Raw genomic sequence first — 25,987 nt, forward strand, 5'->3', positions numbered from 1 at the left:
TACTTCAAGTTCCTGAGATTCACCTCATACTCACTTCCGTTTGGGTCTGACTTTAAAAAAAAAAAAAGTTACCCGGGACTGAGACTTCTTCATTTTGAGTCACTTTGCCTAATAAAGCCACTCTCTAACTAGAACTGTTGTGCTAACTGATAAACACAAAAGATGAGGAAATGATCTTAAGAAACACAGAGGGTCTGGCTTCATCCAGATTTGAATCTGTTTCTCATGTTTACCAATGTGTAAGAACAACATGGTCCATGTAAACCTACCACATAATAACCAAAAACCAAAGGACGAATGTACTGCAGTGCCACCCTAGTTTATAAGCATCGTTCACTCATTTACTTAGTAAATGATAGTTAATCTCTCTGAAAGCCAGATACTGTGCTGGGTTCTGGTGTTTGGAAGACAGTAAACAGTGCAAGATATGAGCATAAACAAGAGACTTATGAAAATTTGGGCTTCTGCTTTACCCGTTGTCTCTGCAAGTGGCCGAATGGAACTTGTTTATGTTACGTCTATAAACAGCGTTTACTATGACGCAATCCACATTCTTGTTCTCCTTGCAAAAGAAAAAAAAAAAAAACATTTGTTTTAGAGTGTAAATGAAGGATAGGGGAAAACTTTGATGAATACAGACAGCATACATGGCAAGCAAATGTTCTTACCTAGAAAATGCAAGTAGTTAGCATTTCCATTCCCCCTCACCCCAACCCCACCCCACACACCTCCTCTGGTTACAATAAAATGTAGCCAGTATTTCAATTTGTACTTGGAGCAAATGTATCCTTTGCTCCCTGATCAGTGCTGCAGTTCTGTAACCAGTCCTTTCCGCTGACCCTCTCTTTTGTTCTCTCTCACACACTCCTATGCTTTATGGAACAACAGGTGGGTGGGGAGGGAAGGGACAAAGATTCGATGCGCCAAGAATGAACTGATTTGTCTTTCCACTGGATACTACAATTTACATACACATGGGAATCCTCAGTAAGGGGATTGATTGTAAGACCTGAGCAGTCAAAATAGGGACAGAATTCCCAAGTGTATACTTTATTTTGAGAATATCATTAAGGATTATCTGAACACTAGCCAGTAGGAGTAAAGTTTCCACTTAAGGACCATCTGGACCCCTTGATACTCTATAAATATTTGTAGCCTTCAGCAATAGGGGCTTACTGTCCAGTCGTAGAGGAGCAATATCCTGCAATGTTTGTGGGGGTCTATGGGATCCCTTTGGCCAATAATTCAAAATGATGTAACTCACTTCTGGTGTTAGAAGTTGTATGTGGTAGTATATGATGTCTAGTTGACATACTGATCCCCCTGCCCCATGATATGCTAACTCCATTTAAACTCTGTATATAAATATACATCTTAGAAAGCTTCTACAGTAGTAGGATTCCATACAACTTCTCAAAGGCCTTTAGTGTTGATGGTCCTTGGCACAATCCCTCCTCTCCCAGTCCTACCCCATCATTCCTCTGATTACAACGTCCCTTTTATCCCTTTATAAAACTATATTCTATTTTCCCCTTCCTTGATATCTTAATGTCTATTCTTTCGCCTATAAATGTTGCAATAGTACCTTAAAATACTCAGTAATTCTTATACCCATATAAAAATTGATTTAATGGCTTCCTGTGTTGTAATATTTCTGCCAGGTCTGTATTAGTCATTTTCAGTTGCTGTGTCGAAATGTGAGCAAAACGACTTAAGGGAAGAAAGATTAATTGGGCTCAAATGTTGAGGGGCTTCAGTGCATAGTCACGTGACTCCACTGCTGCTGGGTCTGTGCAAGGTGAGGCAAAGTATGGTGCAAAACATGGCAGAGCAACGTATCTCACCTCGTGGTGGACAGGTCACATAGGAACAAATATATCCATTAAAAGCGATCCCCCAGCAATCTATTCCCTATGAGAGCCCATTTAATAATTCATTCAGCTAAGAGTCCCATGGATTAATCTATTAATTAAATCAGAGCTTTGCATTCTGATTCATTTATCAAAAATCTGTCAGCTGGCAGCCAAGCCTCAAACACGGGAAACTTCATAAAACATTTTTTTTTAGAATCAATCAAACCATTCTGACATAATGCATAATGACATTCCAATGCACACATGTACACACGTACACACGTACACACACACACACACACACACACACACAGCATCACAACTGCTATTGCTGCTGCCACCACCACCTTGCTTCCTACCACTCTGATTCAATCTGGTTATCATATTTTTAGACACTTTAAAGTCAATTTTCTTGAAAGGCCCTTTGTCCTGGCTACAATCCTGTGCTCTGCACCTGGCTTCTCTGGTGGTGTCCAGATGGTGGCTATCAGGAGAGCAACAGAAGGCCCATAAATCCTAGACCACAGGCTGGCTGCTCTGAGGATACAGGGGATCAGACTCTTTCAGCCAAACTGGAACTCACTCGCTAGATATTTGTGCTATCTCTGACTTACCAAATAGTAAGAAAAATAATGTTCTTGTCTATGATCATTCTTGTAGATTGCTAATCCAATTAATCTATTTTTACTTTTACTAAGTGTGTGTGTGTGTGACAGAGAGAGAGAGAGAGAGAGAGAGAGAGACTGGGCCTGGTGTGAGCTACACCTACTCCAAAAGGCCACACCCCCTAATCCTTGTAATCTTTTCAAACAGTTCTACTCCCTGTTGACCAAGCATTCAAATATATGAGCCTATTAGGGTCATCCTCACTCAAACCACCACAACAATGAAATTTCTTACTGGAAAAAGGCTGCAGCAAGACAACAAAAACTAAACTAGCTATCACATCGGAAGAGGAACTTCACTTGGTTTTTATTCTAATGCAGATGGAGACGATGCAACTTGCAACCCCCAGAACTGGCTGGTGTAGTGAGAATTCCGGTGACTTAAAAAAAACTCAGTTCTGTTATGTAAATGTGTTTTTGTTTTAATCCAGGTTGTAGGACATGGGGTAACCTCGTTTTATCCACAGCAGCTGACTATTTGCCTCATGGTATTTGGGCAAGAACCTGATCCTGCCAGCTGCAGATCGTTTACTTCTGATGTGTCTAGAGAGGGAACGCATGTCAGAGACTAAGGGGTGCACGCTGAAGAAGAAAATGGCTGCTGATGGTTTCTGCTCCTGATGCTGCTGTTGCTATGGGTGAAAGAAAAGAGACAAGAAGTTGAAGATATCCAGACTATGAAGATTGGACTTGACCCAAGGAATTCAATGCTCTTAGTCAGCAGGAAGTCATTTAGAGAGACCTACACCCCCTTTCCTCTCTAACCTTCTTTCTCTCCTACCTGGGTTTGGAGTGTTAGAAAGAATAAGCATTAGAAGGGAGGTAGAGATTTTTAAAAACACAGACAAAGTAGAAAATAATGCCAATGGGCTGAGGTCCAACCTCACTATCTTTCACAATTTGCTAACTTGTGAGATGGCTCAGCAATTGAGAGCACTAGCTGCTCTTGCAGAGAATCGGGGCTCAGTTCCCAGCACCCACATGACAACTCACAACGTGGGTGTCACTTATGTTCCAGGTGATACAATGCACACCACCCCCGTTTCCTCAGGCACACATGTGGCACACAGATGGGCATTCAGGCCAAACACCCACACATATAAAACAGTAAAATAATAATTTAAAGGAAAGAATTGATGTGATGGAATGAAGAAAAAGGGAGGGGAGAGGTTGGCTACTTCAGTCCCTCAAGTTCTGGGAATGTAGCCCGGTCTTTGTGTAAACAATATTTTACCAGGTGGTAGAGAGTAAAAGATTTGCATAAAAGTTTTACAAGGTGGAAAAATGTATAGAATATTGGCTCTTGTCAGACTAGCTACTTTTGATAGAAAATAAGACATTTTTTCTTACAATTATCTTTCAATGCTCAATGACAAGAATTAAAAACAATAGGCCAAAATGTCTTGCTTCTTCTGACCGCCATAATTCATCCATTTAAGTGTTCTCAGCTGAAATTTCTAAATATATAAAGTACATCCTTATACATTTGCAGGCTAAATACCAGAAATCCTGAAATTTTAAGCTATACTTTCTTATAATCAATTCAGTTTTAAGTGAGAGTCCCTCAGAAACATGCAGGTATGCTAAATTTTTAATTTATTTGACGTTCTATATTTTGAAGATAAAACTGAAGCAATAAGCCAAGGTTGGTAATGGATGTCTGCAATCAAAGCGCTTCAGAGATGGAAGAAAGAGTCCATGTCATCCTCGGCTACTTAGTGGGTTCAGAGCTAGCCTGGACTACAGGATACCCTATCTCAAAAGAAACAAGCAAACAAAAGCTGAAGTAACAGAAAAGTTAGAAAAAAGATAACTCTGAATTATTGTCGAGGGAAGAACCAGGGCACAGTCCCAATCAAAGCAAAGCAAAGTCCAGCTACGTGAATAACTTAGTGTCTAATGTCTGGGATCCACTCAGGATCACCTGGAATTCTCCAAAGGGCTTGGATGGCCATCAACAGCATCTAAAGCTTGTCTTCTAGGTTCAGACTGCCTCCATTCCACAGCTTCTGCTCTCCTTGGTGGTCATCCCCTGGTATTGGCATCTCCAAAATTCTGGCAAGAGGTTCCAGAATATTGGAGTCACGGAGAACAGCTTGGCACCATGAAGCAAGCACTTTCACCAACAGCCTCTCACAGGCTCTCTTCATGGTGCCAAGCCTCAACTTCTCTGCTTGACCCAATCAATCCTGGGCCTTCAATTGCTACTCTGGCTGCACCTTCACCGGTGGCCTCTCCTGGACTCTCACAGTGCCAAGCCTCGGCTGCTCTCCATGATTCCTTCATGTCTGCAAAACCAGTACCTCCTGGGAGACTGACACAGGACCAAGTGTGGCTGTCAGCGCAATGAGACAACCTTGGCCACCTCTGGAACACTGCTTTTGTGCGCAGACTCTCAGGAAACACTTACCATAAGATTTCACCCCAGTGCTGCTGGTCTCCTCTTAATCACCACTAGTGTCTCAGCTCCAGCTAACCAGCATCGATTATCCCAGCAAAGGAAAGAGTTCGTGCTTGTGGTTCTGGTTTCTCACAGCCAATTCTTCAGCCCTAGCTAACCAGAACTACAGATTCTCAACTCAAAATATGCAATGGTCCCAATAGAGTCTTTAAGTGACTCTCCAACTTTCTAAACCTGGACCTTCAGAAGCCAGGCCTCTATCCTCTGTATTTCTATCAACTCTTGTTTTCTTTTATGCTCTCAGAGAACAGTTTACCAAGCTTTGAACGCTCCATGACTTTTCTAGTCCCAAAGTTTCCAAACCCCTTCATAATTCTCCCCAAAACAGAATAGACAGCTCTATCACATCATTACCCCATTACCCTGGAACTAATGTTTGTCTTAGTTAGAGTTACTGTGGCTGTATGTGCTGAAACATCATGACCAAGGACAAATTTGGGAGGTGATGGTTTATTTGGCTTACACTTGGACATTATAGTCTATCATTGAAGGAAGTCAGGGCAGGACACTGGAGACAGGGGCTGATGCAGAGACCATGGAGGGTGATCTAGTTTCACTGGGCCTTGCTTACAAGTCTGAATGCAGAGGAGGGCTAGAACTCTGGAAAGTCCTTGTGAAAACTTAATGCAGCCTGTTTAGTCACATATATATATATATATATATATATATATATATATATATATATATATATATATATATATATATATATATATATATATATACATACATACTAACAACGAGGCCTTTCTTTTTTTTTTTAGATTTATTTATTAAATGTAAGTACACTGTAGCTGTCTTCAGACACATCAGAAGAGGGCGGCAGATCTCATTACGGGTGGTTGTGAGCCACCATGTGGTTACTGGGATTTGAACTCGGGACCTTTGGAAGAGCAGTTAGTACTCTTACCTGTTGAGCCATCTCGCCAGCCCCCGTTTAGTCACTTCTATAACCCAGAATCATTAGAAGTATTCATTAGCTGGCTTCGATAAGAAAAGCTAAATAAGTTTGGGATGTCATGTCTGGCCAGCCTGTACCCAGAAAAGGTTAAGGAGTCTAGAGTAAGTTTGAATAGCTTCAGTGGGTTCTTGATTGTCATGTATAGCTCAGCTTTCAGCTCTAGACATTACTCTGCTCTTTAGAGAAAATATGACCCTTCAGAGTCTGCCTTGCGCACAAATTATATTGATGAAATCGTCAGGTTATCTTTTAGAGAGAAGCCAACCTTGGTGTTGGTGTGGGCTGACAGTTAGACACAACGACTGTATAATCTTGTGGTGGCCCTTGCAGTGGCTCCTTGTGGCTGAGGGTGAAGTGATGTGTAATCCACACTGCTGACTACATCATACTGGTTCTTAGACCCCACGTCATTTCTTTTATCCCTACCGTTTCTTTTTTTTTTTTTTCTTTTTTTAATGTTTATGGGTTTCTGAAACAAAACTAGAACTCAGAAAATTTGAACAGGGAAAGAGCCTTCTATCCCAGATACAAAAGGAAGAGGAAACCATGTGTGACCATGAGATTCTTAAGGGACAAGTGTGATAGTGATAGTATTGTGAAAGAGCTTTGGCATCAGGAAGCACCACGGGTAGCAGTCACTCTTGGGGGCAATGGTCCTGAGGTAGACAGTTACTCTATCTAGCATGAGGAGTCAAGCTAACTTTCAGGATTTGGGTTTAGATCGATCCTGGAACACTCATTTTTGTCATTCTCAAATTAATAGTCTTTCTTCTTCAGCCAGACTTGAAGGTTGACTCTGGTCTCCTCCCATGAGGCATCCAACCCAGAGTCTGCTCTGCAGCGGGTACTCCGTGGAAGAGAGACTGTTCCCTTTCCTGAGCCAGTGTGGTGGAAGTGTACATCCAGAGGCTGTGTGAAGAACACTGTTAGTTTCCTACACACACACACACACACACACACATACACACACACACACCCATACACACACTAAATAGCCTTATGGTGTTTTATTTGAATTTTAATCCTATGTAGTTATCTATCATTATGTGAAATGAATGCCAGTGTATACTTTATATGAGCAATATTTTCTATTTCTCCTTCCTAGTGGAAACTATTCTTAATTCCTTCATTATATCCTATGGGAAGATCTTTTTTTGGTATCAGAGACAAAAAATAATCAATGACGCTTATTGACCATTTACTACGTACTACCGCAGGGGTGTGCTCTGTATGGACTACTGCATTCGACTCCCTGGCAGCTCCCTGAGGCAATTACTCTAGTTAATCCCCTTTCATAGGCAGAGACGTATAGAAAAGTCACGTAACATGCTCCAGAGCACACTGCCAAGGGTCGTGCTGAGCTTCAAACGTAAAGAGTCTGACTTGAGACTTAATGCACAGCTTCACTTGTCAGCCTGGGTGAGAGGATTTGTTAGGAAGGATCATTTCTAAATAATGTTAGCACAGGGATGGAAAGATGGCTCAGCCATTAAAAGCATATATTCCCTCCTCCAAAGGATGAGAGTTTGATTCCCAGCTCCCATATTATGCAGCTCGCAACTGCCTGTAACTCTGAGAGCTCTGGAAGGCTCTGTGGTACTCCAGAATCTCTGTTGTAGTCCAACATCTGCACACATCTTACATGTACATCACACACACACACACACAGTGGGGGATATTTCTACTGTTACTACTACTACTAACAATAATGATATAATAATAATAATAATAATGTCATCATCATCAAATGCAAATGCACCCCTTACATCAAGCCTGGCCACACATTCACCCAGCGTTTCTGGCTAGGGCCCTACTGATAATTCTTTGTCATGGAGAACCATACTGCACATTCTGTGATCTTCGGCAGATTCCAGTAGCTGTCCTCTCTGTTCTACTTTTGACAACAAAAATGTCTGCAGACATTGCCGTCGCCCCTGGGGGAACAAAACGGTCCCCAGTTGAAAACCACTGCAGTAAACACTTCATGCCCATTAAGTCATCCAGTGCCTTAACAACCCCAGAACGCTGTCCTCACCTCAGGCCAGCTCTGTTCTGGGTAATCTCACCATCCGGGTGAATTTGAAGAAACCATTCATCATCACGGTGTCTCTTGATTGTATTACTCTCCGGTAGCCAACCTACAAGGCAACAGACAAATCCTTCAATTAACACATTTTGTAAGGAAAATTATCTCTTCTTAATAAGGTCTGTTTGAGCCCCCCCCCCGGGGGGGGAGGGCCCCAGGATTCCCCAATCTCTTCATTAACATAGCGCTTCATCCAACAAATATTTACTGAACATTTAGGTTGCTTCGTGAACCTTGGAGAGTCGGCAGCAGACAGGCAAAAATCCCTGTCTCACTTCCTAGTGCAAGTGGATACTCAAATGAAAAAGAAATCAAGTAGATAATGAAAATAACTTATTGTCAGGCAATGGTCCCTGCTCTGAATGAATGGGCTGGGCACAAACTGGCTATGTGAGGATGCTAAGAGAGCCTTGTTATGGTCCCATTGCCATGCCACGTGGGACAAGGCTTAAACTACAGGGACAGAAAATAGATAAGTGGTTGCCACAGGCTAGAGATAGACAACATAGAGACGCAAGGGAATTGTTAGATCACAGAGATGTTCCATGACTACGTTGGGTTTTGTGGCAACTGTATATTAGTTAAAATTCTGGAGCTATATACTAGAAAGAGTAGCTTTGTACTATATGTAAATTATTACATTCTCCCTCCACAGTCTTTCCCTCCCTTAGTGCAGTCTCTTTGCTATTTTAGAAATAGAGGTTATTGAGAAAGGAGCTATAATGTTGTTCTCAAAGCTGGCATATATCCCCCGGGCAGTTCAAACAGCACTGACAAGAAATTCAGAACCTCAGAGGAGGCTACTAGGAGACAACCAACATGTTTCATCACATCCCGTGGTTGCCACAAGGTTGTGGCAAAGCACAAGGGTACACTGGACATCCCCCTTCCGTGGTGGGCTGAGGCAGCTGGCCAGCCTTAGGAGTATAAGCAGCTCCTAGAACCAGCTCCTTAGAGAACCAGGAAAGGTACTGGGACTGTCTCAGGTCACAGGCTGAGTGTCACCCCATCTATTTCTTCTTCAGAGCAGGAAATCTGGTTTGATCTGCCAGCACTGGATTGAGGATGCTCAGAACTGGGCAGCCACCCCAGGCCTGCTTATTTAAACTTCCTCAGAGGGAAGCTTATATCCAGTCCACACACTACCAGCTACTTTGCAGCCACTGCCACCCCCACCCAAGTCACCTATGGCTGGAAGGAAGGACTTGTTTTAACTAACAAACCCTGCTGTACTAAGATAAGCAGCCTGTGCAGGAATGAACCTGTTGAAACTGCTTTCTTGCCTTCTCAGCTAGTGCCCTCAGAAGGGACAACCGGCCTGTAATGAATTCCCTGGGTCTCTGAGGTATTCCAGCCTCTGGCCACAAAGCTTTGGGTAACTCCTTTGATATGGAAGTGCCTTATCTTAGATGTGTGCATATAGAAGTGGAAATACATGATCAAGACATCCTTTACAACACTAGAGCAACATAGCAACCTTCAATTGTTTGATAATATAAAACATTAATGGCTCAGTCTAAAAAGATGAGATTCCCATAGATGCAGGCTCAGACTTCAAAGCATCCAAAACAAAAGCTTGACTGCAGCAGGAGAGGCTTTCTGCATCTTATTAACAGCATTTCTTGACTTCCTTGGGGTTGGCCCAGAGTGTGAGAGGCCTTTGTTCCCTCTCTCCCCGGTATCATGTAGATTGGTATCTGACTGCACTGTGCCATCTTCCTGATGTCTTTGTAGCTCAGGTCAGCTGCTTATTAAACAGCCAGAATCTTTCCCCAAGTGCTCTGTGCCAAGAATAGACACCGAACACAGAACAAGTGTGAAGGCAGAGGGTGCATGTGTGCTTAAAAGTTGAACAAGATGGGGGGTGAAAGAGGAAGCGTGAAAACCAACGAGCAGTGTGGGGTTTGTGTGGCTCTGATTCATTGTTCACTCTCTTTTCCATAACGAGCAGTGTGGTGTCTCCCGGGCTGCGGATCACCCCATATGATTGACAGGTGCCAATGGATGCATCCGAGGCAGGCCTACCATTGGCACTCACAGCAGCAAATCTGTAAACATTCATACAAAGTGTGGCTATGAGCTTGCTCTCAGAGAACACAACAGAAACCAAAGCGGGTTGTTCTTGTCTGTTATTAAACAGCCATCAGGAAATGATATATCAAACACAGAGCTGGAACAGTCTTTAAATCACGAAACAACAATTAATCAGTAGGCTAGCAACATTTTTTTCAGCAGTGTATAACAAGCATATCGAGATGTTAGACTGCTTATCGTAATACAGGAAAACAAACACAAGCACTTCCTGTTCATCTTCTCATTCTTGTAAGATGATGGAATAATTAAAGTCTTCTAAAACTTCATGAAGCTTGTGGTATAATACTGTAAAATAGAAGAAAGTTTCTGTCTGTATGTGTTGCCATGCTCAGGGTGCGGGGTAATAGTTCTATTCAACAGAGTGACTACTTTATTTCTCAATGGTTTATAGGACAAGGGTATTTTTCATTCATTCATTTATAAAATATTTATGAGTTCCTGTAGCAGACATTCTCCACCAGCCAGAGAGGCAGGCAAGTAAACCCATATTCATAGCCAGTACATAACACAACAGAGAGAAAGGTGCCCTGGGCACTATGGGTGGGAGATGTAGGAAGAACACAGCAAGCTTTGAGAGGCCCAGATAAAGATCACCAGGGCAGCAGTTGTCTTCAGGCTCAGCAAATATCAGAAAAGAGTGTGTGTGTGCGTGTGTGTGTGTGTGTGTGTGTGTGTGTGCAGATTCAAAGGCCTGACTGTGGGAAAAATAATGTGGTATAGACAAAGCAAACGGTTCAGAATGGGCACAGTGCTGGAGTGGCAAGCAGCAGCTTGTTAGACCATGAGGGGTCTTAAGCCATGCTGTGGTGAAACATGAAAGCAGCAGTCAACAGGGTCGGGTAGCCCCACCTCCAAGTCAGAAAGTGTGTTCTCGAAGAAGGGATCTACTTACAGATGGCCAATGGAAATAGGTTTGTAAAAGAATGCATACTGTCTCCCATGTCTGTGTGGAGCAGCCGTGAGGTAAATGTTCTGTAAGGGTCTGAAGGAGAGGAAAGTATCTTCCTTCCACATGTAGAGAATGAGTCTTCCCAGGAGACGGAGCTCACGCTCATGGGCCTGAGGTCAAATCATGATGCTCTGTGAGTTGACAGGAAACTAGGCCCTATCTGCTGGCCACATGGTCTAGAGAACAAAGGGGCTTTAGCTTTACCTGTGCCAGGGGGCAGGCTCCATGACTCTCACACGAAAGGCAGGACCATGCTCTTACCACGTTGCCTCAGTTACTTTTCTGTTGCTGTGATGAGACACCATGAACAAAGCAGCTTAAAGAAGGAAGAGTTTATCTTGTCTCACATTACAGAGAGAGAGAGTCCGGAATGACAGGGCAAGCATGGTGGCAGGCACCTTCAAAAGCTGGCAGAGAGCAAAAGTGATGTGGGGTGAGGCTTTAAGTTCTCAAAGGCTGTCCCAAGTGACATACCTGGAACTCCATAGGCAGACTGTGCTGGTCTCCATCTCAGAGAGTTACTCATCTCTGTCTTCCAAGCTCTGGGGTCACAGGTGTGTGCCATCACACTCAGCTCTTTTAATTAATTAACTAATTACTTATTTGTGTGGCCATGTGTGCCATAGTGTCCCCTTTACCATGGGCTCTGAAGAACAAACGTGGACCATGAGGCCTGCATGCAAAGTACCCTTACTTCCTTGAGCCAGCTTGCTGGGCCAGTTGTAGCCTTTCTTCCTCCCAAGTTTGAGACCTTGGTTGAATGTGTGTCTTAGCGTTTCTGTATCTTCATGGGACTGCTTTGACTAGGAAAAAACAAACCTGTCCATCTCTGAGATTGCTTTTGAGGTTTTCATTTGAAGTATTTTTTTTTTTGGAGCATCAACAATTAACCTCAATTTTATAATTATTGACTAAAATGTTTTGAGCACTTACAAAGGACACTGCATTAATATTGTCTCGGTTGTCAGCAATAAGATTCTAAGTTCAACTATTCCACTTCTAATCGTTCTTATATGGTTTTATTTCGGGGACAAATATCTGGGCTTTTATTGATCTATTGCTGCTTTCTGATTCTGTGGAATGACATTGTTTTCACTGTTCTTTCCTTCTCATAACCACTGCACTTCAGTTTTGTAGTTCTAGCTCCATATTGTTCTTCAGAGTTACTATGAGAAAAACTAGAAAAGTATGACAACCAAGTCAGATACTACAATCTATTTTTGTTTGTTTGTTTTTTCAAGACAGGATTTCTCTGTATAGGCCTGGCTGTGCTGGAACTCACTCTGTAGACCAGGCTAGCCTGGAACTCAGAAATCCACCTGCCTCTGCCTCCCCAGTGCTGGGATTAAAGGCATGCACCACCACGCCCGGCCCAGATACTACAATCTTATTACCTAGGCAGATCATAAGTCTCCGATAGTTATAAAAAGGGATATAAGCTATTTCTCCAATATGGACTCATTCTTCTACTAAAAACATACTTGTTATTCACCTTCTCTGTGATGAACATGGTAAATAACAGACAGCGAGATGTAGCAGTGTTATAAATAAGCAATGTTCTAGCTCACAGGACTTACATTCAAATGAGCATAGGGAACCAGAGATGGAAGGCGCTGAGTGCTTAGTGCTGAAAAGTGAGGTACTGAACAAGGACTGAAGACATCCATAGGTGACAAGGAAGAAGGAGCCAGCCAGCTGTGTGAAGGGCTAACAGCATGCCACATAAGGGACCCTTGGTGTGTGGACACACAGAGAATGTGTTGGGGACAGCCAAAAGAGCAAGTGAGAATAGCCCAGGCTAGTGTTAGTGATCACGACTGCAAAAGATGTGTGGATGACTTTTGCTGGAGTGATGGAACTAATAATTAGAAAATCAGAATCAGCTAGGAAATTTAGTGAGAAAGACTCCAGCATAGAACAAGTAGCATGGGAGAAGAAATGGGATGTGAGGGTGCCTGTCCTAAATTGGGGTCCGCTTTGTTTTGTTGTATCCGATTCACTGTTAAAGTGCACAAACACTGATGCTGAAAACAAGAATCAACCCTCAGAGTAGTTCCAAACTCCACAAACGCAGACTGTGGGTTTATATACATTACGTTCTATAATTAAAGACAATGCTACTGGGGTTTCGTGTGTAGGTGTCACTGCATGCGGAGTGCCTGTTCCACTGCCTCTGATAAAAACTATCTTGCGCTTTGCGATCCGAGCCAGCACCATAGGTTTCTTGATGTATCTATCTCCTGATTGTAACAGCCTTAAGTGATTCTCTTTCTCTTGGAATTGTCAGTGCTTCCGAGTTTTACATTGTTGCTTTTTTCGAAACATTTCCTCAGTTCACAAACATCCTTAAATAGATCTCCCAACCACCCCAAGCTTAACCACAATTAGGTTATATTATTCCAGTATTAGTCTTTAAGACAACTACTTCCCACTGGGCTTTTATTATGAAGACATATTTAAGAACTCCCTCGTGGGCAAATGCTATTTTGGGGCAATAGCCACCACGGAAGAAGGACAGCCATGTAAAAATCGCAAGCACCAAGTGTACACACACACACACACACACACACACACACACAAAACACTGAATACATGAATTACTTTAAGAACCAAGTTCAGCTAGGCACCTCATCCACATATGACTGACTCTCGGAAGAAAGAACCGGAGACCCCGCCTTCCTTCTACCCAGGGATCATAGATGTTTCTTACTATCGATGAGGTAACAAAGTGTCACAGTTTGGTGCTTGACGCACAGGTATTGGATAGATGACTGTTTTTCTCAGCAGTGAGTATAGAGCAGTTACATGTTGTATACAGGAGTAAATTATATCCCAGCATTGTAAAACAACCACAGGGTCTGTACACCATAACTTCTATTGCACAAACCCACTACTTAGCACACATCAGACTTCTGCAAGAAGAAAGGTTTCAGGCACTGGCCAAGGCTGACTTTTGCTGATTTCCCCGTAAGCTGAGACATAGAAGCCATCTCCCTCTGGTCGCCTTCCGGTCCTGCAGAGGGAACTCTCCCTCACTTCCCATCCCCAAGAATTCCCCTGCTCCCAGTTTCTAGGGGCTGGCCCATCCTGAGCTCCACAGAGTACGCTCTGCCCGCCCCCGCCCCCTCGCCGGAGCCCCGCCCAGTATGAGGATGTCCCCGGTGCCCAGGCTCTCCCAGCCGGGACCTGTCCCCTTCAGGAGAACGGAATTCTCGGTCTTTGGACCCAGCTGCGAGGGGGCGGAGCTTAGCAGCCTGGGCGGAGCGGGCGGGACTCGGTGGTGGGCGGGGTCTGCTGTCGTGGGGCGGGGCGGCCGCGCCGGGACTAACCGGCGAGCGTGTGCCCGACCCCCACTCACTCCCGCGCGCGTGCCCGCCCGCCCCCTCAGGGGCTGCGGGACAAGTTTGACTCCTGGCCTGGCGTCGCCTGACGGAGAGGAGTGGCTCGGCCCGGGAGGGCCGCTGCGCGGGGCGACGCTGTGGGGAAGGGGCTGGGGGCGCACGCGGGGCCGAGCATCCCTCCGCTGAGCGCGCCCACCCGCGCCCCGCGCAGCCTCCCCGCCCGCCGCCCCGCGCCACGGTGACCCCGGGCCTCCCTCCTGACCCCCCGCGGTAAGTGCGACTTCCTCCTCGGCGCGGTGGGCTAAGGCCAGCTCCCTACATACATGCGACCCTTCGGGGTCCGAGGACTCGCTGGCCAGGGTGACCTGCCCACCTTAGGAGCCGGCCCGGGCTGGGGGCTTTCGAGCTGCAACCGGGACTCGAACCCGGTTTCCCTCTCAAACCCCCCCTCCTTTTTCCCCCCGGAACGCGGCCCTGCCGCCCTGGAGTTGCTCAAAGTTCTCCACGCGGCACTGAGATGGCCCGGCGGGTGGAGCAAGTGCTGATCTCCAGAATTGTTCCCAAGAATAAAACACACACTCTGGAAACTATTTCGGACTCCCTACAACATACACACCTTGTTAAAGTTTTTAAGTAATGGCCTTAACCTCAAAAATAGAGAATATGATTGTAGTTTCCTGGGTTTGGTTTTGACTGGTCACAACTTTGGCATTTAGACAGTTGCTTCAGTGCGTGTTCCGCAATTAGAAGCTGCTGGGGGAACTTGGCTGTCAGAGACTATACATGGTTGTCATTATGACTATCTCATCTGAGTTTTGAGACTTTTACTAAAAGGGATATACAGAGTGTATCCCCACTCCCCTTCCACCGCCATGAGAGGTTAATTTCTTCTGCATGGCTCAAGAATTATGCGCTGGCAGATGCCCTCCAACTTTGTTTTGAAAATGGAACTGCTATACTATGTATCTGCCAGTTTAACCGATGCACAATAAATGTTAATTCTCCTTTCTGTTAGGAAGGAGTGTAATAAATCTTCCTGTTAATAAACAGTTTAATAAGGCTTTTTATTATTAATTAGATCGCTGTTGGGGTGGGGGGAGGGACTCACAACTTTTTTTTTCCTCTTACTTTCAGCATTTACAGGTTTAACTACCTGTAATGAATGTTTATGTTCCATATGGGGATTTATGTAAAACACTTTTAGGTAAAGGCGAAGACACTAATATTTTTGTGACAAGGACAGAGAAATAGATACAAAGTTGTAGGAAAAAGAAGACGAACATAGATACTCACAGAGGGTATGTATATCCAGATATTTGAAGCAGTTTTGGGTCGATGTGTACAATATAGTTAAACTAGATGAGAATATTGAGGTTGAGGAAAAAGCCAGGCTGGGGGGGGGGGAATAGACAATGTTTGCTCTCAGGTCCTGTGCTACACCTGAGGCTTGCTTTGGGTTTTGAACGTCCTTAGAGCCAGGAAAGAAACACAATAAGCGACAGCATGTTCATGATGCCACAGTTTAAAAAGTCAGTTCTTCTGCATAAGCAAGGCATTTTCTAGTAATGAGGCCTGAGAGAAACAGCTTTTTATGGGCCCTGAGAAAAGGAAGAGAGATGGTGACATTAAACTGACATTTTTAAAAGATCCCCAGCAGAAAATCGTAAATTCGGGCTCGCACACTCGTGCACAAGCGCGTGTGCACACAGACACACACATATGCACACACCCAAAAAGTGTTCTTAACATAGGGCATGTTGAAATTAGAAGTCTATGTTCTGTGAATTCCTGGTTGTGATGATCTGAACTAGTATTTCCCAAGCTGTGCTCGGTGGCAAGGGACTCACTTGTCTGCTCTACACAAGGTTCTCTTTGTCCCAGCTCCAGGACAAGGGGAGATGGGAAAAGATTCTGAGCTCAGATAAACTCGAGATATCTGGATTAGATAGATGCTTTTTTTTTCCGCAGAGTTTCTTGAAAGTTTTTTTTTTAACCATACTGCTGTAAAATTGATTGATGGAAGAATACATGTTGTGACCGATTCCAAATGTAATAAAGCAGCTCTTCATGGATATTTTCTTATAGCTTGAGAACCGATAAGAACTGGAGAGCAAAGTGTTTGAAGTTAGTGAGTTTGGTAAGGACCAAAATGAAGTTAATCCAGAAGTCAGGGTTTTAACACTGCATACATCAAAGGAAGAGGCTACTCACATACTCCGTAGATGTTCAGCAAGTTGCCTCTTGGACCACATGACCTATAGGCCTTTCCATTCATGCTTCAGAATGTTTACTCTTTGAGAATTAGAATTAGGTTTAGGCAAGTAAAAATCCTTGAATTACTAGAGAATTTAAATATGTGATTTGCATGCTATCTTATCACAAACATTATTTGTACTATTAGTTTACTGTAAACCCCTACATTCTGTAGCTATCAAAGATCTCAGAAAACATGCCACATAGTAGAAAGAGCAAAAGAGCTAGATGTGGTGGTCCAGGCCTTTCATCCTAGCATTCTGGAGACAGAGGTATACAGATTTCTATGAGTTCGAGACCAGCCTGGCCTAAATAGCAAGTTCCAGACCATCCAAGGTAACATAGTGAGATTTGAGACCCTGTCTCAAAACAACAACAAAAAGGAGAGAGAGATCTGGAACAAAACAATAACAACAGCAACAAACCCAAAAACTATAATTGAACTTATTAATGTTTGGGGCTATTTCCAGCAAGTTTATGAGCCTTTTGGATCTATATTCTAGTTTATAAGACTAGTGTGGTTATAGCAAACAGTTCATTCGTGGGATAAATGCTGAGAATTTACTGGTAGTAAAACAGCCTGGAGGATGCAAATGAGACCAGGAGGCAAGAGTTTGGATTACCAAGACTCACATCTTATCCAGATATTCTTGATCCTGGGTTTCAGAAGTCAGGCAGTGAGGGCTGAGAGGATGAGGAGTTGGTTTGAAATTTTATCTGGAGCTAACCTATGGGAGTACAATACTCTATACAAACATTTTTTGGTGGTGGTGGGGAAGGGGCACTGGTATACAAAATGTTACCGTTCTGAAAAATTGAGAGCCAATGCTATTTATTCTCTTCACCCTGTTTGTGAAAAAAAGATGTTTGCTGAGTATCAAACAGAATAGGTTAGGCTGTGGTCACAGAAGATCCTCACATCCTAGTGGTTTAAGTCAGCAAAGGTTTATCTCTGTCCTACTATATGTCTGATGAGGGTCAGCATAAAAGCTCTGTTTCAGGTGGTCACTTGACCCCCAGGCTGTTAGACTGCATCTCAGCGCATTCTTCCACACTTGGAAGGAGAGAGGAAAGGATGTGCTGGGTAATAACAGCACAGTGACTCTTCAAGGCTCCCATTGGAAGTGACCACATAACTCATAGCTATACCTAACTTCAAAGAAGTAGGGAAATGCTACCTTACCCTGCTCGAGAAGGAAGAGACCTGGCACGGTCTGTGAACAGTCTTAATGACCACTCTACTGAGCAGACTTCATAACCCTGAGAGTTAACACAGGATCCGAATAAGCTGGACCCACCATGATTTCCAGTCTTCTATTTAAAAAACTGGAAAACAGCATTTCTGTGTGAGTGTGTGTGTGTGTGTGTGTGTGTGTGTGCGCGCGCGTGCACGTGTGTTTAGATAGAATTATGGTAATGAGGATTATAAAGAACATCTTAATTTGAAATGAAACGCTATTGAAAAACCCCACAATTAGATGTACTATTTTGATCAAGTGAGTTTCATTTTGAATTGTATGTCCATTCAATAAACATTTGTTAAATGTGTATAAGGCACTGTTAGGTCTTCTGAAAATAAAATAGTGAATGAGAGATTCTAATGCCAAAAGAAAATTGCTATAATTTGAGTTCTCTCCTTCTTTTGAAGGCGGCATTAACAAATTTTGGAGTGTAACACACACACACTCAAACACACAAACACTGTATTCTTCTCTCTTTGTTTTGCTCTTAAGGTTCGTTTCCTAACAAGTTATATAAAATTACTTGAACTAGTCTAAGCAACCAGAATGTTTTGTTAGCAGTAATGTAGCTTTGTGTTGATGTCAGAGACCAGAAGCCCAGTTGGGCCTCGAGGCCCTTGGCATCACTGATAGTAGAGCAGGGCTGCTTTCTCTGTGTGGTTTCTTTCCAGCTTCTCTCTGTATGTTCATGTCATTGCTCTGTTTCTCTATTGACTAGCCTTTCTCTGTTTTGCTCTTACAAGGGCGCTTTAATCTAAGAGTTCACAGGGTTGAAGCTAGAACTTTGGCAGTTTCTCCAAGCCTAGCATTTTGTCAATGCACTGTGGAGGTTGGCGTTCGCAGTGGCTCCTGACTGTGGGTCACCACCCTTTGGGGATGGAATGACCCTTCCTCAGGAGTCACCCAATACCATTTGCATATCATATATTTACGCTGTGATTAATGATAGTAGCAAAATCACAGTTTTGAAGTAGCAGCGAAAATAATTTTATGATTGGGGTCACTGAAACACAAGGAACTGTATTAAAAGGTCACAGCCTTAGGAAGGTTGAGAACCACTTAAGGCTTAAGTGCTCTCACTGTCAGAATTTGGAAATAATGGAGTTGACTCTAAAACAACAACAAAGTCACTGGCAACTTTGTAGATAAGAAGGAGGCCCTGTTCTAGTAGCGTCTGAGAAGTCTGAGGTTAAAGAAGTCTGAGATGCCACTTAAAAAAATCTGTGTGATTAGTGTACTGGCTGGTTCTGTGTGTCAAGTTGACACAAGCTGGCGTTATCACAGAGAAAGGAGCCTTCCTTGAGGAAATGCCTTCATGAGATCCTTCTGTAAGGCATTTTCTCAATTAGTGATCAAGCAGGGAGGGCCCACTGTGGGTGGTGCCATCCCTGGGCTGGTAGTCTTGGGTTCTATAAGAAAGCAAGCTGAGCAAGCCAGGAGAAGCAAGCCAGTAAGTAGCATTCCTCCATGGCCTCTGCATCAGCTCCTGCTTCCTGGCCTGCTTGAGTTCCAGTCCTGACTTCCTTGGTGATGAACAGCAATGTGGAAGTGTAAGCTGAATAAACCCTTTCCTCCCAACTTGCTTCTTGGTCATGATCTTTGTGCAGGGATAGAAACCTTGACTAAGACAATTAGCATCAGTGTGCAAGTTGTCCTGGGACAGATTGATTATGATAATCAGGATGAGAAGGAAATCTTGGAGTTGATTTGTAGCTAGTGTATGCACTCTCCACACACAGGCAAATGCCTTTAAAAAAAAAATCCTTTCATTCATTTCTTCCTCTCCTAAGATATAGGTGACTGAATTGTATGCCTCTTACCTTCATGTCCTTCAGTCCTGACTCGAGACTCCCTGGCTTCACCTCAAAGCTATTACTGCAGAAAGAAAGTCCATGCTACTCGTTCAGCAGTTTCCTACCAAACAGACTGCTCTCCAGGACAGCTTCTATGTGGGCATTTTAGATTTTAACATCCTGTTGTTACATTTCTTCACCGACTTCATTTTTATTCCCAGCAACTTTGTATTTTCTATTATCATTGTGTGCTCATCTTCTGTAGCAAGGTCTCTTCCCAGACAAAAGGTATCCATAGCTGCATTTCAGTAGGCGGCTGAGGGGTGGGTATATGTGATATCGGGAAGAGCAGATTACCAGAAAAACATGAGGGAGGTGAGAAAAAAAAAAAAAACGTGTTTGGTTTAGGAACTGGGTATGGTGGTGCATAGGTGCACTTAGAAGGCTGAAGGCAGAAGGATCAAAGCAAGTTTGACGGAGCCAGCCTGAGCCAAGTAGCAAGTTCCAGATCAGCCAGGGCTTACAGTGAGACCTCATCTATATGAACAGGCATAACTAGCTGTGCATGACAGCTAAGACCCATCAGGGGTAAAGGCTAAAGGAGGGTCTTGGGTTCAGACTGCAGAGGATCTCGAGGCTCTGAAATGTCCTCACGCCTGTGTCGCTGTGTAAATGCAGGATGGGTGTGGACTCATCTAAACAGTGTGGTGCAGGAAACTACCAGAAGCTTCCTTGTTCAGAAGACAGTCCTACAGTGACGGCAGCTTATCAGCAGGCCTGTGCTGGTGTTCCCGATTGGTAGACGTGATCTTCACAGAAGTCCGTACAAGCAGCTTGTACCATCTGAGTAATATCTCAAAAGAGGCTCAACTAGGGGGCCACCGAAGCCACTAGCTTTAAAACTCCATGTCCTTCAACACATGAAGTCTCTTACAGCTCCATAAACTTAGCTTCCAGGATCGTGGAAAGGATATGAATTATCATAAGAGCCCCCCAAAGCTGGGGTTTCTTTATATGACTCCAAATGCAAGCTGAGTAACCCGGGAAGTCATCTTTACTAGGAGCAATGTCACCTTGAATGTAGTTAACATACCTAATTCTACAGATTGCCATTGCAGGGACACAGCTAAGAGAGTTAACTTTAAATGTACAAGGGGAAAGGTTTGCTAACTCAAATGTCCGTAGTGAGTGTATGAGCTCGTTTGGAAGTATTCAATAGTATTTATTTTCCTTGATTTGATCTATGTGTTTAATTATTTTTAATTATAGATGAAGTATGAGATAGATGAATAGATAGTAAGGTATGATGCTGGTGGGACGACTAAGACATTAAAAACTCTGAATGCCATGCCAAACAATTTGGCTTTTATGACTGAGTAGGAGATTGAAAATGAATGAAGATTTTAGCTATAATGGTGTAGTCAAGAATCGTCCTTTAGAAGGTGTGATTGCCCTGTGAAGGCTAGAGTGGAGAGGTTGGAGAAGGGCTACTTCATTTCTTCCTGCTATTTGTGGAAAGACGGGCTAATCAATTCTGCATCTTACAGGACCTTAAAATTATGGAAAGTCTCAGCAGTCCTTCAAAGAGGCTAGACCCAGCTTGTCTTTTCTTTTTTATTTTTTTTTTTATTTTTTTTTCTTTTCTTTTTTTTTTTTTGGTTTTTTCGAGACAGGGTTTCTCTGTATAGCCCTGGCTGTCCTGGAACTCTCTTTTTTATTTTTTAATTCATTATATTTTCAAATTTTTGACAGTTTTGTGCATAAATGCACTGTATTGTGATTACATTCACTAGCTAGTCCAAGTTATTTCTTGTCACCCCCAGACCCCGCTGGAGGTTGAGAAGACCACCCTGAAGGGACTCTTGTATTTTTGAAACAGTGTTTCTCTGTGTCCTGGAACTCACTCTGTAGAACCACGCTGGCCTCAAACTCAGAGTTCAACCGATCTCTGCCTCCCAAGTGCTGGGATTAAAGGCGTGTGCCACCAGCACTCAGATGAAGAGCCTCTTAAGAACATTGAGTTTAAGCCGGGCGTGGTGGCGCTCGCCTTTAATCCCAGCACTTGGGAGGCAGAGGCAGGCGGATTTCTGAGTTNNNACAGCCAGGGCTATACAGAGAAACCCTGTCTCGAAAAACCAAAAAAAAAAAAAAAAAGAACATTGAGTTTAGCCTAAGATACATTTAACACTGAGAGATTCTAGTCACTGCTGATGTCCATTGATCTGCCATTTCATTCACTCCCTTGTCCAATTGTGCTTTTAGTTGGAACTATAAAACAGCTTTTTTTTTTTTAATTGCTATTCTTTTAAGTTTCATGTTAGGGCAAGCCAGAGAGTTGTTGAATGACATTGGCTTAGTTAACATTTGTAGTAACGAACTCATTTGTAATTATGAGCATTTGAAGACTAGTTTCTCTCTCTTTCTCCCTCTCCCTCTCCCCCTCCCCCTCTCCCCCTCCCTCTCCCTCTCCCTCCCTCCTTTAAAAAAAAAATGGACTAAGGCTGAGCATGGCAGTGCAAGCCTTTTGTCCCAGCACTTGGGAGGCAGAAGCAGAAGGATCTTGATGAATTCAAGGCCAGCCTGGTCTACAAAGCAAGTCCAGGACAGCCAAGGCTGTCTATAAATTAATAAATGAATGAATGAATGAATGAATGAATGAATGAATAGGTGAAGATCAAACCCAGGGCTTCATGCTTCCTAGGTGAGGGCTCTGTTAGTTCATCCCTATCCTCACATTCAGGTTCTAACTCACACTCATTCTCTCTGTCTCTCCCTGTGCCATCACATTTGTCTCCCCTCTGTTGTTTAAATTGTTCTTTATTCCCATTTCCTTACCAACTGTATGCTGTTCTAACATAAGCACTTGGAAAATTTGATTGATCCTGCCTCAGCTCAAGTCTGTCTGCGATTTCCCGTTATGTGTTCAGAGACCACAGACACCTGGTGTTGTGTTTGTGCCTGAAGGGTGCTGATTGATTGATTACCTTTCTCATCTCCATTGCTGTAAAGCTTCAAGGGAACAGAAACACTTCAGGATTTGGTTCAGGTCAGTAAAAGACAAAATCACAGTTACTCACGCTGTAGCTTTTTATGACACATAAGACATTTGGGTGCCACAGCACATTTGCCAAATCATGGATCAGGCAAGAAGTTAGCCATGTTTCTCTCCATCTAGGTGGCCTCTCAGCTTCCATCCTTGTGCCCTGAAAATGTGTCTATGCGCAAACTAAGAGAAGTGTGTGCCAAGGAAACCCATTCCCTTTACCAGCTACCCAAGACTCTTCTGATTTCTTCTCCAAATGCTGAAACCTGAACTCAGGGTCTCACATGTGCTAAGAACATGTTCTTAGCTACACCTCCAGCCATAAAAGACTATTTTTCATCTGCTAGATTGCTTGTCTCACCGTGTGGTTCTGGATCCCTGAAATTCACTCTGTAGACCAGGCTGCCCTCAGACTCACAGAGATCCGCCTGCCTCTGCCTCCAGAGTGCTGGGATTAAAGGAGTGCACGCTTGGCTGACAGACTTGTTCGTCCTCTGAAATAGGATCTCACTCTGTAGCCCTGGCTGATCTGAAATTCATTAGGTGACAAATCACAGACTGACCTGGAACTCATGTCAGTCCTCCTGCCTCAGCCTCTCAACTGCTGGTATTACAGGCATGAGTCACCACACTTGCCTTAAAAGGGTATTTTCAAAACCAAATATTTTGTTATAATTAAGCAGTTATTATAGTATCAGCTGTGATTTTTTTCTAGACGAGTTTAAAAGGGAGTGGGATACATAACAGCCAGTTCTGTGAGTTGCTCCTTGTTTTCCTACCAGACATTAGGACAGACAGATAATGGAAACTAGTCTGATGTATGGGTGAACACTTTGTTTCATAGGCAAACACCAAAAACTGGGAGGAAGAAGGTAACAGAAGTTGAGGACTTGTGTTTGGACATTAGTGCCATTTCCTGTTTAATTGCAACTGTGAGGAATTGCATAAGTGCTTTTGTCTAAGAAATGATACATTCTTCAGGCAGTTGAAAACTAGTCTCTCTCTCCCTCTTCTTTAAAAACGTGAACTAAGGCCAGGCTTGTGGCAGCACAAGCCTTTAGTCCAGTACTTGGGAGGCAGAAGCAGGCAGATCTTGGTGAATTCAAGACCAGCCTGGTCTACAAAGCAAGGCCAGGGCAGCCAGGGCTACACTGCCTTGTTTACCGATAGTTTAACCTGATCGCACTGGCAACCAGTTTCAGTTCAGTTTAGTGTCCTCTGCTGCACACAGAGCTTAAACAAGTCAGCCATACTCTGAGTCTGCTCCATGTTTGGTATAGTCGTGTACTGAGAACTTTTAAAAACAAACATTATGGGAATAGTTTTCATTTTAATCCCAGGTGCGGGGTATGGGGCTGCTTCAGATCATCCACAGCAGGTGACTATGATTTGCCTTGTGCTCTTCACAGGGCTGCATGCTTTGCCAGCTGCTTATCGTTTCTGTGATTGTGTGATGTTTGGGATTCTGGGGACTTTTCCGAGGGTATATAAATAAGGCCCAAGAGGTTAGTTGTTGTGGGTTGTGGTTTATTAAGTAGTTGTGCACAAAGAAGAAACAAGGAGAAATTAGATGTCCTGATAGCAGAGATCAAACTTGCCTCATGGAACGAATAATGACAGGGAGTGGTCTAATGATAGCGATGCCCCTTTTCCCTCTAGCTGTTTTTTTCTCTCCTATCTAGTGTTGGGGGATTGAATGGGTGGAAGAAAAGGGGCAGAGAAGGCTGGAAGAAAGAAGAGCCCACTGAGTAGCCAAGGACTGATTACACAGTAGAGTTTATAACTACCTGCCCATGGAGTAGCTATGAGCAGCAAGTGACAGCATAATCCACTTGAAATACAAAGCATGGAACCCTCAACTCACCAGAACCCAGTCAGCCTCGCTTGAGCAGCTGCATCTGTCAGATGGGGAGGGGATGCCTGTTCTTACCCCACACACATACACTCTAGGAAATAGGTGCTTAGGAGATAGTTGTAGTCACACTAAGAAACAAGGGAGTAAGTTGCCCAAAGTGACTGGTTTAGCTATCGACCCAGACTCTGTCTACCATTAAGTGATAATGTCAGAAAATAACAGGCTGAGCTGACTCCCTGCTTCAACCTAATGTCCTGTAGGAAATGTGTGCACGGATCCTGAGGGCCCAGGGATCACCAGGCTCCAGTGGCTGCTCCTGAGTAGACACACACCCTCCTCCCCTAGCTGTGCAGTTGGGTACACACTTAATCTGAAAGTTGATTGTGTTCATTCACAAGCTCGTCTTTAGTAGCTGCAAAGTTAGAGTAATGGTAACATCAGTAAACATCTAAATTAATGACTGTAAAAAGAATTCCATAAAAAATTAAGTTGAGTGCTTTGAGATGTTTCAGTATAAATGAGCTGTTTGAAGTTTGCTGTCAAATTTAATGAAGGCTAGATAATTATAAATGATGAAGAGAAAAGTCATCAAAGCCCCAAGTTGTCCCTGTCAAAGACCATGAACAAGCTGCCTGGTCAAAAGAATAAGGGGCTCAGACGAGAATACAAATGGACTACATCACTAACTGCATTGTCTCCATTAAAGAAGCATTGAGTTTAATTTATTGCCTGACATGAGATTTTTTTTTCATAATGACCAGGTTGCTCTGTATTCATATTCTTTCAGAAATACTTTTAAGTTCTCCATTATACAAACCATAAGTAAAAATCATACATAATAGATCATATACGGCTTATGCAATAAGACCACTCTCAGTATGAGATGAATATTGAATGCAAGGCATTAGTTCTATACAAAAAGACTAGTGAATGAGTGTGCATTTACACATTCAAATTAAGACAATGTCATTAATGGCACATAAATGTAGCTTTATGATAGCTGACATTTTCATTTAAAGCATTAGCCATCAGCTTTATCTGGTAAGGGAGCTTGCCCTCTACTAAGGACTTCAGGTCGACCAGTAGTCTACCACTGACCCCGGCAACTGTCTTAGCATATTCCTGCATGCCTTGAGTGTCTTTATCCTACTGTTCTGCAATTCTTTGTGATGCATTTATTTGTATGTGTATCAGTGTTTTGCCTTCACACATTTGTGTGTACCACACTGAAAGCCTGATGCCTAACGAGGCCAGAAGAAGGCATTGGGTCACTAGAACTGGAGTTACAGACAGAGGTAGTGAGCCATTGTGAACTGAACCCAAGTCCTCTAGAAGAGCATTGAGTGCTCTGAACCACTTAGCCATTTCTCCATCCCTTGTATTGCAACTTTTAAA

General features: G+C 43.4%; 1 protein-coding gene across 1 annotated transcript in view; it reads left to right on the forward strand.

The window, feature by feature from the left end:
- The first annotated feature begins 14,375 nt into the window (after positions 1–14,375).
- The window catches only part of Klhl5 (kelch like family member 5), a 59,903-nt gene continuing 48,291 nt past the window's right edge, over positions 14,376–25,987 (forward strand). Inside the window, exon 1 of the mRNA XM_021163073.2 lies at positions 14,376–14,677. The gene's annotated coding sequence lies outside the window, so the exon portion shown is untranslated. The remainder of the gene's footprint in view (positions 14,678–25,987) is intronic.

This window comes from Mus caroli, chromosome 5 (assembly GCF_900094665.2).
Source record: "Mus caroli chromosome 5, CAROLI_EIJ_v1.1, whole genome shotgun sequence".
NCBI classification, from domain to species: domain Eukaryota; kingdom Metazoa; phylum Chordata; class Mammalia; order Rodentia; family Muridae; genus Mus; species Mus caroli.